Source organism: Camelus dromedarius, chromosome 3, assembly GCF_036321535.1.
Source record: "Camelus dromedarius isolate mCamDro1 chromosome 3, mCamDro1.pat, whole genome shotgun sequence".
Classification (NCBI taxonomy): domain Eukaryota; kingdom Metazoa; phylum Chordata; class Mammalia; order Artiodactyla; family Camelidae; genus Camelus; species Camelus dromedarius.
Genome location: NC_087438.1, coordinates 63,661,169 through 63,676,155, shown reverse-complemented (window position 1 = coordinate 63,676,155; position 14,987 = coordinate 63,661,169). Strand labels below are relative to the sequence as shown.

The 14,987-nt window shown below is 37.3% G+C and overlaps 1 protein-coding gene and 1 long non-coding RNA gene across 5 annotated transcripts in view; one reads left to right on the top strand and one right to left on the bottom strand.

Annotated features, from left to right (window-relative positions):
- Positions 1 to 14,987, top strand: part of KIAA0825 (KIAA0825 ortholog) — a 352,861-nt gene that overhangs the window by 279,002 nt on the left and 58,872 nt on the right. The window lies entirely within an intron of this gene.
- LOC105095503 (uncharacterized) overlaps positions 2,812 to 14,987 on the bottom strand; it is a 79,693-nt gene continuing 67,517 nt past the window's right edge. For both annotated transcript variants that reach the window (XR_010379189.1, XR_010379190.1), the window contains 3 exons: positions 14,100 to 14,149; positions 12,920 to 13,018; positions 2,812 to 3,740 (listed from right to left, as the gene is read on the bottom strand). This is a non-coding gene — a long non-coding RNA (uncharacterized LOC105095503). The remainder of the gene's footprint in view (positions 3,741 to 12,919; positions 13,019 to 14,099; positions 14,150 to 14,987) is intronic.

Genomic DNA, 14,987 nt, shown 5'->3' with positions numbered 1-14,987 from the left:
AATCTGTATCATGACTGTGTCACTGTATATAAAGTAAGGCTGGACTGTAGATATTATTAATATGGTTTCATATTAATTAGAATCTGGGTGAAGTATCTAAAGTTTGCTCTCTTATGTGTCAGCACTTTGGTATTTCTCTCCAATAATCCTTACACAATCCAATGATCTGCGAGCTCTAGATATTAGTATTTTTATATTGAACAAAATTAGGCTCAGAAAATTGACTTGCCCAAGGTCATACAGTTAGAAGTGGTAAAACCAAGACTCAGTTCCAAAACTCTTAATACTTGAAGTCCACAATTCTTCCGCACAACCCAGTGCTGCCTTAATCAGGTAAGGCTGCTTGTAGAATAAAAATGTCATTTATTCCAAGAAGTGGCAGAAATACAATGTGGGAAGAAGGAAAATTCTTCCTGGGGCATAAAAACGGACTGGGCCAGTAGGAAGGACAGTTGGAGGACAACCAGCATGGTTACCATGACAGACCAAGAAGACTGTCCGGGGAGCTTTGCGGATTAGCCAAAAAGAGAAAGAGCTAGGAAACAGAAAATTTGAAATATTTCCAGAGAGGTGAACAAACACAGAGCAAATGTTGAGAGGCAATTTGTCATTGATGGCTAAATTGAGTGGTGAAATTTCTAAATGCTTCGGGCGTTTGGGTGCTAGATCTGAGAGGGCTAGGTTAGTGAGAAAGTCTGTGGCAGAGGCAAGCGTCTTAAACGTAGAAAGATGGACGCAGGTAGGGAGGAGGTGTCTAGATGTGTGGGGCAGGGAAGAAACGGATCAGTTTGAGAGAAGATGGAAAGCCAGAAGGAGAGTGTGGCCTCTTGGAGAGTTTATGGGCCCAGGAGGACAGTAACTGAAGGGTTAGAGGATAAATGACACACTTCAGGGAGCAAGTGAGGGAAAATGTTTCAGGAGAAGGGAGATGATTAAGAAGTGTTGTGAAAGCTGCAAAGAGAGGTTGATGTCCCAGTAAATGGAGAATGTGAACCACCCTCTGGGGGATGATCTGATTTGGCAGTTTTCAGTCAGTGTGGGAGATACGGGATAGACTGGGATTGGGAGAAGTGTTATGCTGGAAGGGTGGGACAATAATCCAGGGAATTATGCATTTTGACGGTCCTTTCTCACCACCTAGAATGAGATCATGGAGCATTTTGAAACCCCTCTAGTGTAACAACAAGCTACATTTTGGAGTTCTTGCTATGGGCCAGGCACTGCTAAGCATTTTACTTTCAGCTAATCTTTTTTTTTTTTTTTTTAAATTGTTGGGGGGGTGATAATTAGGTGTTTTTAATGGAGGCACTGGGGATTGAACCCAGGACCTTGTGCATGCTAAGCATGTGCTCTACCACTGAGCTATACCCTCTTCCTCACTACTTTCTGCTCATCTTAACAGCTATCTATGAGGTATAGAAACTTTTAACTGACTTCCCATTAAAAACAAAACAAAACAAAAAAACACACAGCTGGGCTCATAAATGGTTAAGTACCAGGATATGAAGACAGGCAGCCTTGCTCCAGAGTGTTAGGCCCAAAATTTGATGCCCTGGCTCACCACCTGGGCTAGTAGGTAAATGTAGTTTTGAGCCTCTCAGAAACACCAAAGCCAATTACAGTTATTATCTCTCAACATACAGATGTTACAGCAGACATGTGTAACTCCTTGCTGCTCAAAATAATATAACAAATAAGAACTTGAATGCTCACAGGCGTTGTTCTAAGTATTTGACAAGCATTATCTCATTTAACCTCGTACCCTATGGAGTATTACTAACCCCAATTTTAGAGGAGAAACTGAGGCTTCATTTGGGTATATAACTTGCCCACAGTCACACAGTTAGTAAGTGGCTGAGATAGGAATTCTCCCATGTTGTAATAAAGGAAATAGGAAAATGCTCAAGAGACTTAAGGAAGTAAAAAAAAAAAAAAAAAAAATCACACGTGGGTGAAGGAATAAGAAAATATAAAAAGAGGTTGCGATTTGAAGGATAGGCAGAATAACTGAGGGCATTTCAGGCTGAGGGCAGAAAGCCAGGCTCAAGGGGTGCTGGAAAGACAGAGGCAGAGACCAGTCATGTTAGGCCCTCACAAAGAATTGTTGAATAAATGAGTTGGTGCGTGCGTAAATGTATGAATGAATTGGTGGGGACTGCAAAAGCACAGTGACAGTGGTAACTGAAGGGAGAAAAACAGAAGAGACATGGAAAAGGCAGACTCTGCAGGACTTAGTCACCAACTGGGATCTTGGTAAGAGAGAGCTATTGGGAAAGAAGGTTTAGACTTGGACAAGTTGGACCTGAAATTGCAGGTATGTATTTTGAAAAGTTCCTCCAACAATGGGAAATGGCATCTGGAATTTGGGAATAAGGTCATGATACAGACCTGTCAATTAACTTACTTCTAGTATTGCAAAGAATTAATTTTAGAAAAAAAAAAAGTTAAAACTTTGAAAATGCTTTTAGGCCATGCAAAATTGTACAATGCTACCTTTCCATGTAAATGAGTTATTTATTTAAAAGGACAAGGTGGGGTGGGTGACTTCAGTGGTAGAGCACAGGGCTTACCATGTACGAGGTCCCTGGTTCAATCCCCAGTACCTCCGTTTAAAAAAAACACAAAACATGTTTGAAAAAAAGTCGAGAGCAACAAAGTAAAATAATAAATTGACTGATAGCAAAACTACTGCATCATTTCAAGAGAAGTTTCAGTGTTTGCACATTTCAGATAGCTGCTTTCTATGAGGTACTTTTGGGTTTATATACCAAACAAATGAGATTTAGCAAAGATGAGTTGTGACCAGGCCAATTAGTGCATTTTCTTTTATTACTGAGGTTCTGGGAAACTGATTTACATTGAAGAGAAATTTGAGGTAATGTTCTGGGAATGTGAGACTGAAATTTCCAGTCTGTCAGAGTCTTTAAGAGATTTGTGGAAGTTGTATCTGGAATTGAATTGCTAGCATGACCTCTTTCTAAGTCCCCAAATATACAAAGGGTTTTGGGTTTTGGTTTTTAAAATGCTTAACATCCTTCACATGATCTATCGGAAAAAGAAAAAAAGATTATTCATTCAAAAGTAATCTCTTGATTCATCATTAAGTGCAGGGAGACATTGTCCAGCAGGTAGCTCTCCTTAAAAAGCTCAGCACCCTAGAGTCTGAATAAGAACCATGTCCACGATGGTTAGGACACAAAGGAAAATAAGAACAAGAGGGAACTTTTGGCAAAGTTACCAGTTGATACAGACTAGGAGCTTCGATCCTGTCATGATGTGAAGGCGTCAGATGTTAATGATGACTATGTAAAACAGTCCAGTATGGAAGCATCTAAGATAAAATTCTTGTAAAGTTTTGGCCAGGAACCTAAAACTCGCTTCAGTCTGTGGCTGCAATTTTTGTGCCAAGTAAGAAGGCACTTTGCTGGCTCTTTTTTATGGAAGGTCCAAATGAGATAGCTTGGAAATATGTACTTTGAACAGCTAGGCAGAGTCTCAGGAAGTTTGCCAAACAAGATTTCCAAATAAAATGTTTGGGAAAGAAAACAGGGATGGACTTTGCAGATGCTGGATGGGTTCCACCAGCCATCTGTGCAGAGAGTTACTTGGTATCACATCAGCTGAGAGCGATGAAGTGGCACAAAACTACCAGCAATAACTTCATTGTTAAATGGGTCCATTTTTCTCCCCAGGCAGCCTTCTCTTTACCAGGATAAAGTATCTGAATGTATCTGCGTTTCCTGTGAGGAAAAATAACGATGACCAAAATTATTTAAACATAAAGGAATTTTAGAAACTGAACTATTACCTCAATGCTAATGCATTAGCAGTCAAAGAAGGCAGATTAATTTACTTACGGTGCGCTAAGTGCATTCTTGGCTCACAAAGGGGAATCATTTGCTCACTTAAGCCAGAGATCCCATTTTTGACGGCAAATGTCACTGCCTGGATTTCCCTTTGACAGTCTGGCAACCCCGCACCCCTGTTATAGTATCCATTTATTTGTCTTATTTTCAGCCAGATTAATCCATTCTGTTTTGACAAGAAGACTGATGGGTAATTGATAACTGTGATAGACACAAACAGAAGAGTTGGATGCTGAATAATTCAGCACTTTTCAGTATCAATAAGAGAACAGGTTGAAGAATTTGTGTCTCTATTTACACTTAAACTAAACTAAGTCAGCCCAGACATTTATGCTGCCAGTCTATCAGAAAACCAAACAGTGTACATTCGGTTTCCACCCGACAAAATGTTTTATAAGCTTGTAACAATATGTGTGAAGCTGCCAGAATAATAAATAGGTACAGCAGCCCATGCATGCTAATGTTATGTTGTAAGCAGTTTTGTTGACAAGTGCTAATACTTCTTTCATACTATCATCAAAAGCAGCTAATACAACAGCCATTATTTGCGGGCTTTCCAAGCAAGACATGATGGATTGTGACCTTAATATGGGTTAGCCGAGTTTTGAAAGTTAAACAACTTGCAATAAATCATAGAATTATTACAATGCAGTTTAATTGGTTAAGGACTGTTTATTTCCTAAACAGGGTGAAAAATTTCTGTTTCGGCACTTTTAATTTGCAAAGTGCATTTTCATTATGAATGGCAGTTTAATATTCTGCTCTTTTGTCATGCAAAATATGCAACACACAGGCAATCTATTAATTGGACAAAAATGCATTGCAAGCGTAAATTATCCTTTATATCATCACTTGTGAATTTTTACATCTATTAAATGTGTTAAATGGAACATAGTTACAGATTGTACAACTTACAGGCTACTTCTGAAATTTGAGTCAACCCTCAAGATGATTTTAATAACCTTTAATTTTGGCAAAATAAAGTAATTAAGTAATTGTAAATATAAGGGGCATTTTAGAGAGTTGCTGCTTCCTTAAGGCATAGATGCATATGTTTTTTGATTCAGTCTTCTCAGGAAACAGACACGAGCACTGGTTCATATTGATATGTCTTGAGAAATGGAACCTACCCTCATGCATTTACTTCTTTTTTTGACACAGTGTAATTTCTAGAGCAGAAATTTCCATTGGCAAATGTGTAGAAAAAGGTAAGGCAGCAGCAAATTGATCCTGCAGCATAACTCAGCATCACTGAGTAGTCACCTCCATATGCTTTGGTTCAATGATGTGCCTTTGCACAGGGCTATTTAGAGCACAGAGGCAGTAACAAAACACTGTACTAGGAATGTTGATATGGCATATGCTCGATTTTAAGGATGCCAGATCTCCCAATGTGTTCCTGTAAGACTGCCTTAAAATGCATGCAACCTATTCATTTCCACAAAGGTCTGAGCTCATTTCTCATATTTCTTGACACCTGGGCTGTCCTTTTCAAAACTTAAAGCTTCCACTGACTTCAAACATTATCCACAGCTTAGCCCAGCCAAAGCAGGGATACTTTTGTGCAGCCACTCCAAGGCTCCGTCAAAGATACCGATTGATTGCACCTCTTGGGGAGTGATGGAAATGTTAGCTATCTTGATTGTGGTGGTGGTTTCATGGGTATATACACCTATCAAAATTCATCAAATTGTACATCTGGAATATGTGTAGTTTACTGTACAGGAACCATACCACAATGAAGGTCTTTAAAAGAAAAAAACCCAAAGATACCAATTGTCAGCAATACAAACTGTTAAAAGTAAAGTATACTTCACATAGGCACTCCATTCATTTTTCCTAGAGTACAAAAATGTTAATGTGAGAATGTGCATTCTGTTGTTTTAAAAGAAAAACAAAAGAGCAATTTTTCCATTTAAATCATTCACAAAAGCAATACATTAAAATAAACTATCTAGAACTTTAAAAAAGGAGGAAACCAAAAGTTTGCAAATTGAGAATAATTGTTTGTCTTTATGTTATACAGTAGCACAGGAGTGCTTCAGGTTTTTAGAAATTTCATTCTCAAAAAAGACAAATCTAGTTATAGAGTTTTAATCTTGCATTAATGTTGATAATTTCCCCTCCCATTTAAATGCCATGTTTACTTACCCTATGAAGTTTATCTGCATAAAAAAAGAGATGAAGTGGGGAGGATGGTGCAGTGATAGAGAGAATGAAAGATGGGGAGAGACTGATGCTATATTCAGTTGATCACTCATGATGAAGGGCTAAGGTATGAATATACTGCCCAATAAGTGACATGTAATTATTTTTATGAATTATCACTAAGTATCACAAAATATTCCATTTTAATAATGATTTAATGTCTGAACTTTATTTTCTCAATTGTATAGATAAGAAAATTTTATCAGTGACATAGCCATTACTTAGAAAATATAGGTGACTATAACCAAAACTCTACTTTATAAAGCCAATAGGAAGTTGAGTTGATTACACTACTTCCTGGGGTACTTTTCAAAGTCATAAATTAATAGACTAAATCTGTATCCTATGTAAGGATTAGGAGATTTCCTGAAAGCTCAGATACATAAAACTAAAAGTACAATGATTATAAACGTAATCATTTTGTTAATATGATTTTCTTAGTTACCACTTTCAACTAATTTTTCATCACACTTTACTATGAAACATTACAGATGTACAGAAAAGTAGAAATAATTTTACAGTAAATACCCATTTACCATCACTTTGATTCTGCCATTTTACTTTACTTCCCTTTGCACATCTTTCCATCCATCAATCCTTCTTATTTTTCGATGCATTTCAAAATAAGTTGCAGCCATTAGTATACTTCTTCCTAAATACTACAGTGTGGATATCATTAACTACAGTGCAAGTATTATTTAGTGTTTGTTCTTTCTTTTGAGGGTAAATTTGTACACAATGACATGTTCAAATCTTAAGTGTAGCATCTGATGATTTTCAACAAACTTTCGCTGAGCTCCAGCCATGTTGATGAACTCTTAGATCTATTAGATGCTGACCTGGAATGAGGTTCAGTGAATATAAAAGACTCAAAAGCCATGTTTTCAGGCCACTCACTGTTGCTAGATTAGCTAATCTCCATGGCCACCTCTTCCTTGGGACATCCACGTCTGAAGATCTCAGGTTTACTCTGTTTTGCTAGGATGGGTAGTTTGTAGAATAGGGCTCCATCAACAATGGTCATACTGTCTGTTGTGTACCCCTGTCAGGTACACAGCATTTGGCTAAGTGCTATGGAGAGCACAAAGGAGTCCCAAGCTACAGAGACCTAGACATGGAGTCCCTCAAAGAGCACTTGGTAAAACTGGGCACTCCACACCTAAAGTGGGATGATTAAGATTACATAGACTTAAGCACCAAGTGTGTAGGAGAGGAAGTTCCAGGGAGTTCAGAGGAAGGAGGTAAGAATGTCCTGGAGTGTCTGGGAAAGACTCCCTTGACTCCACAGCATCCATCTGTCAGCGAACAGAATGACCATTTTAAAAGGAAATCTGATCTTGTCAGTCCCCTTGCCTAAAACCCCTCGATGACCTTCCAGCATACTTGGAACTCTTGTGAGGCCCTGTGTGATCTGGCTTCCCTCTCATCCTCGACCCCATCTCTTCTCACACCCCACGTCCTCCTTGCAGCCTTCTTTTCCTCACACACACCAAGCTCACACCCCCAGCACAGCCTTTTCACTTGCTCCCTTTCTGTGGAACATTCCTCCTCCAACTCCCCCAACAACAGATCCTTCTCATTATTCAGGTCTCAGGCCCAACATCCTGCTGAAAGGTCTTCTCTGCCAAAGAAACCTACACATACTCCTACAACCACCCCGCCCTGAGTCAAAAATCCCTTGATGCAGGAAAAGAGTTGTTTGGCTTGGAGCAGTTATCATGGGAAGTGAGTGTAGAAAGTTTGTGCAGAAGATTATTGGAGCAACATCTGAATGAAATTAGCAATAAACTAGGAAAGAAGAATCAAAAAAATGAAAAGGAAGTACCAATAGAACTTAATGAACATAAATATATGGCTGGAAAGGCAAGGATCGAACAGAGCAGCAAAATTGTCAAGCTTAGAAACTGGAAGGAATAGAAACTCTAGGGGAAGAGACCAGTACTGGTATTAGATTCTCCTTGGAGTATTTATGAATGACTCAGAAAGTTTATTTAGTTCTGTAAACAAGGAGGAAAATTTCACAAGGCTATGTAAAACTTTTTGCTACAATAAAAGTAGTAACATAAACGAGATCAGAAAAAAATCCCGTCAAACTAGTCTTTTCCCCTGAATGGACTATATTAATAACTATATTAGTTATTACGAGTAAGCCTGATGTAATTATTTGACCATTTAAACCTAAATTTAGAAATACATAAAAATAAGATTTGCAATAAGAAAATGAGTATGGCCAACACCCGCTGATGGATCAAAGGCTTTTGAGATGATATATTTAAATGTCCTGAAGGTTTGCAATGCATGGGCCCTTCATAGTTGTTGACGAGGTAGATGACATCTATATTACCTTTCTTTCAACCTTGACTCCTTTTTTATGATACAGCATTTTTCTTTAGTGTGTCCATTGCCAAGAACACATCTACCGATTATTCTCCTGAAAGATTTTTCAGTGTTCTTCCATTTATGAAAGTATACCTATGGATTTTAAACCTTGAATACTTTTGTATAGTTTGACTTGGAATGGCTTTCGTATATATTACAGAATTTTATCTGCACAATAATTTGCGAACTAGACAATTCCGTTATGTACAGATAAAGAAACTGAGGCTCCGTGATGCTATTTCTCTAAGTTCTTAGCTTAATAAATAGTAGCTATTACTTTTGTTTTTTGAGAGCGGAGACAAAGCATCATCACTGCAGCAGTTACTGAAATCCTCATATTCCCTCACTTCCTCTTCACCCCACTACCTGTTGAAACCCCTCCTCCGACAACCCATTCAGTATTTCATCAACCCTATAACTATTGTAAAAAGTTATATTCAGTCTTGGGGCAAGTAAGGTTCAGACTTTTTTTTTTCAAATAGATCTTTCAAAAAATGTTACCAGCATGCTGACATCTTCGTAACAATTAGGGGTCCTTGAGGTGTCAAATTGACTAATGCACAAACACTCAAAGAGGCTCAATATCAAGGGATGAGAGAAAAACTTCAATACCTATCTTGTGTTTTCATAGGTGTGACCTACTCCCTTGAAAAGGCCATTTCAATCTCAAATTTCTGTTACTGTTTATCATCCAAAAACATTGTTCAGTAATGCCTCCTCGCTATCCAAGAGTTGTCCCAGTATTTCTCAGGAGACCATGTCAATTTGAATTACAGTACATGCTACTTAGATACAGCAGAAATAAGTTTAAACTGCTGAGCACATTGGATCCTTTCAAAGCTGTTCTTAAATGCTATGAAAGAGACTAATCATAACATGCTAATTTGCAGATGCTCTATTTTATGTTCCTTGTTCTTGCCTCTTCTGTGGCCTTAAGCACAATTCTGTCATTTATTAAAATCACCTCTATGTCCAAAATCCCATTCTTCAATATTGAAAATATATAATTTTGGAAGTTAAAATAATATAATTTTCGATGCAAGATTTGAGTACACACAAACCTTGCCTACTACCTGTTAATATATTATTAAAATATTCTATCATACCTCGATCCCTAATTACTTTATGCAGATAGACAAATGAATTTATTTAGATAAGGAAAAATCATTTACTTTTCATGCATTATGCAAGAATCATGTCTAAAGCAAGAAATCTGTATGAAATTTTTTCATTTCAGCAATGGAATCTCTCACAACTTTTTAGTAAATTGCAACTCCAATATCCTTTATTCCCCAAGGATGGAAAGAATGCATTTTATTTTTTGGCAAAATAAATAAACATCCTGAGTTGGTAGAAATATCAATTACAAAAGTGTCTACCCTAAAAGTCACATTTATTTTGTTTGTTATTGCAAGTTATTAAAAGGCTTCCAGGCATGCATATAAAACCTGAAAAACAACAATTGAATCTATCATATTAAATTAAAATCTCTCCATAAAAAAGTAAACCCAAGCAAGTAGTTTATCAGTTAGGGAATGCCATGCTGCCCCAGAAGTCAATACAAATACAACAATTTAAAACATAACTAAAATGAAGTTCCACAAGAACCCTCAAAGGGAATTGTTCTGCTTCAGACTCAAATGTAGAGACTAAAAATACATCAGCTGACCTTAATTTTCTTAAAGTAACAAAGGAAGAAAAGAAAAATAAATTCCATGGTCAACAACTAGAATTACACTTGAGAAGGAAAATACGGCTTCGAAAAGGAAACATAATCACACCTCAAGTCAGACAAGTCTCTGCTTCCAAAGTAGACAATTCATACTCTCAAGTTTTGCCTAATATTTGCCCTAGTGCTCAGTTTCTTTGATCATTTGTCTAATTCTTAATATGCCTTTTTAAGTCAATCCCTGCAATTCTATGTAGCTGCCATGAGTTGGCAGTCCAGCTCATTTTCTTTTGTCTTTCGTTATTTTTTTTATAGCTTGTCATATCATTAAATATTCTTTTCATGCTAGTTCTCTGTTTTTCCCCCTGAAGCAAATCACATGCTCACTCACACAGAATTCAAAGGATATAGTCAAATTTTGACAATCGGGCTGTCATTATAAATAAGAAAGGCTTCCAGACAGACACAGTTCCTAGCACGTTAGCTGTAACTCTTCCCACCTCTAAGCAGATAAATGAATGGTATCACGCTCCACCTGAAAGGTGGTGCTCTACATTATCATATTAAATGGCTACAAAATATTTCTTGGAATGGATGGCTCAGATTTATCATATGAATAATCTATCACTGGACATTTGCCTGGTCTCTAACATTTTATTTAAATAGTGTCTTGATAAAAATTCTTAAGCTCTTTGAACATCCAACCAGATAGATAATGATTAGAATATTAATACTTTTGATGTATAAACCAAAAATCAGCAACAGTTTTCAAAGAGTTGCATAGCAAAGCAATTTTTCTGGATAGTGAGATAAATAAAATTATTCTGTTATTATCTTCAGCCTTACTATTTCTGTTTGTACCCAGTGAACTACAGAAAGCAAATACAAATGGTTTCTTAATCGTTTGATTAGCTTTTAAAAGAAATAGCCCTCCTAGTAAGCAGTGTATGATCTTTCATGCTGTTTTCCAAATATGAAAGCTAGAGAATTACTTGGCAAATGCAGAAAGGGGATTCTGCATTTATGGTGACGAGTGTTTAAGGACACACCACTATGTTGTTCATGTAAACTTAGTCTGGTATTTAGATGAGAAATGGGCCTATGTGAAACAATTTCATTCAGCACAAAGATGTAACTTGAGGCCCAAATGAGCTACATACAACACATTAATTTTAACGGCTCCCATAGGTAGGCAAAAGCAAAAGTAACTCTGAGGCCAGGCAACTCTGCAGAGACGTATCCTCCATATGGTGACGCAGCAACCATGGCCACTCTGTCTCTGAATCTGACATCTCAGGATACATCCTCTTCTGTCGGCATAGCAATAGCAGATGGGTGTATTGTGTCCTCCTAGTGGCAGTTAAGTGCTTTGATAAGTGATAAGACTGTTTACAGTCCCTTGGTCAGAATTAGTCATATGACTCCATCTAACTGAATAGAGACACATGGACTATTTAGCAAGCATGATTATCACCACCACAGACTTAAGAGGGTCACTTATGTAGTTTTGGGGTTTTTGTTTTTATCGTACCTATTCTGAATATCTGGATGTTTGAGAAAACAAACTTTTAAAGTAATTTTTATTATAACAGTTGAGTTGTATCCTATTTGGGGGGAGAAAGCAAAATAAACTAAACTGAAAAGTTTTAGTGAAATTGAAGAACAAGATAGGTACCAGTCCTGGTCAAAGTGGAAGAAGTTCCTTTTCCTCTAGCAATACTTTTAGCATTTGCCAGATTTATAATTTTGTCTTATTGTCTTCTAAATCCCAGAAGTAGCTTCCATTTCTAAAGATCTTTTTTCTTTTTTCTTACTCTGACATTTATGTATATATAACTTGAAGCTATATTAGCTTGAATAAGTTCTATAAGTTCTACTAGCTTGAATCTAATAGAACAGTTAATGTCATGCATGGTATGTTCAACTTTCTTCACTTAGGAGATTACTGAAGGCTTTGCGCACTGAAGGTATTCAGTAAATGTATGTAGAAAATTTAAATGTGTATAACACATGTATATTAAGGCTGTTGCCTAAGAAAAATTCAGGTAGAGAAGAACTTCACCTTCTCAGGAAAGACAGTTGTGTCTCATACAATAATCAGAGTAGAGCACAGTGTGGGGTCAAGGTGCAGGATGCAACAAAGCATGATCCTGGCTTAGAGACAGAAAGGTCCAGGGCCTCCCTAGGAGAGGGGAGGGGTTGCCTCTTACAGGAAGGAAGCAGAACTAGGACAGCCCTAGGAAAAGGAGATGTAACCATCAGCAGGGCTGAAATGAGTGTCTACAAAGAGGCATCATCCATGTCTAAGTACGTCTTTGGACACCCAGGTTCCCAAGTTAACATGTTTACTGTTCCCCTTTATTCATTGTTAGGTCTTACTGCTTTGTAGCTCTTCTCTTAAGAATATTGTAAATTACTTACTCCTATACAGTCAATATAAGTAATCCTTAGTAATTATCCAAACCATTAATAGTCATCACTTCACAGTCTAGTTACCTTTCTCTAGTCCACATTAATTGTAGGGAATCATGGGGCCTTTGCTAGCAGAGAAAGATTTTAATGCTCTTTAAAGAAAACTTTTAAAGTATTCCCTTCTGACAGAAATTTGCATTCTGATAATATTTTATTTGTATCTTTTTTTAATGTCATGACAAGAAATGGATTTGATTTTGGAGAGGAATCACTTTGAATAATTAATCATGAATTACTCTAATTAGCAGAAAATAATTATAGGTTGGACATAAGCTCTTTAGAATGCAAAGGATAGAGTAAAAGACTATTGGAAAAATAATAGCACCTGATAGATGTTGAGATGAATCCAAAAGAGGGCTTTTCTTTGAATCAGTCCTTGAACTAAGGCATTTCAAATACCTCACATTAGAAAACAGTCATATTTCTGCAAGACAAAAATTATTAGCAAGCGTATGTCATTGGTTAGAGAATATTTAGTGTAATAATTAAAGAAGACATCTTTAATGCTTCCTAAAAAAGAAAATGTAGTTTCACTTGTTCCCTTCCTAATACTTTCTGGATCAGAAGAACGACCTTAGACTCAGCATATTTGTACATTGTAGGAATGTATAAATGTACGTGGAGTCTTACGTATTCATTTCACTTAGAAAATGTTTGTCAGATGATTGACAGTTTTGTTTGTGGCTTCTGTCTCTGAATTCAGAGGAGCTTGTAGGAACTGGACATGGCAAGCTGATGAGAAAAGGTAACAAAGAATATTCCATTTGTAGTCAGTTTCTACAAGGACTATCAGCAGGACCCGGCTCACAAGGGAGCACAGTCCACTCAAAGCACAGTTTTAAGCTAAAGAGCTCCCAGATGGGGGATGCAGGAGACAAATGCCCCAGATACGGCACCACAGAAACTAGCTAGTCCCTAATTAGCTCTCTGACTTAAACAAGTCTCACTGTGCCTCTTTACCTATTCCTTTATTTTTAATTCAACCCTTCTCACAGGGTTGTAACACAGTAAAAGTGAAGTATGAGATTAACTCTTCAAAGTTATAAGCAACGACAACAAAAATTGATAAATTATTATTTGGTCAAAATACAGTTTTTATATATTTGATTTTTACCAATAAAAACATATTGACAGTGTTAGAAATAAGGAGTATCTGATGTATGATTGAATAAAACATAACATTTTCATATGAACATCATCTAGAAAAACAAATATGATGCCTTATTGCATTGAGGCATGCTTTTGTGACTATTGATGCTAATTATGCAAGAGTGCATCTTTGCAAAGAAATGCATAATCACATTCCAATCATTGGTCACAAATGATCCCTTAGCACATTTCACTGTGATTCTCCAGGTTAGGTTTCAATTTAAGAATAACATTCTCACTCCCTGAATCTTTGCTGTTTTTCTATATCACTTTCCTGCTACCGTTTAGAAAGTTCTTCCTGATTGTTTGAAAGAATGTGATCAAGGCTTATGCATAGAATAAATAAATGGTCCCACCTGGTCAAAAAAATACCATCCTGTCCCCTCTTCTGTTCTTCTTTTCTTATCTGAAATATTGAATGAAATATTATTTTCAGTGAATTACCATTAAAACATATGTTGGTTGCCTGGGAGAAGAGAGAAAGGCCCAAGAATCTCCTTCAGTCTTCTGCCATTAGTCATTGGCATGGATTCTTTTATCTGTTTAGCTAAAACAGCTTTGCAGCGGAGGCCGGTTGTCCTTGTTTGACTAGGATTTTGGGAGAATCTGGTTAGCAGTTATAATAAGTGACTTTTAAGGTTCCTTTCAACCCTAAAATGTTTTACTACAGGTAGTCTCATGTAGCCTGGGAATGCCTTGAGAGAGAAAGGAAAAGAGATGACAGACAGAATTGAGGAAGTAAGATTATTAAGGAGAGTAACACATTTCACTTTTGGCTGGAACTAGTAGGCAAAGGCATGAGTGAGACAAATGGACCGTGATATAATAGCTAACGAGCCATGTGCATCCCAACTTCCCAACCCCTGCATCTATTCTGAGCAGAAGTGGGCTTCACCAGAAAAAGACAAGGTTCTTTGGGGAGGAAAGAAAGGAGACTGTATTGTTGTCTCAGTGATAGGAGGAACTTACTGAAGAATATGGAGGTAGATGCCTCATTTCTAGGGACTACATGGATTTTCCATGACCTTGAAATCCTAAAAGCTCAGGCCTCTTGGTGACAGAATGGACAGAGCAGCTGGAGACTGAGCAGAGGCTGTGATGTTTTTCCCTTCCTTTGTCCACAGGGCCTTACTCCCTGATTTTGAGGAACTTCTTTGTCCCAGAATGTTCCTTCATCTGGCGTCTTGGGGACTCTGGCCCAGGAGAGCATATCATGCATTTGCCTTGACCGACGGCCTCTTCCC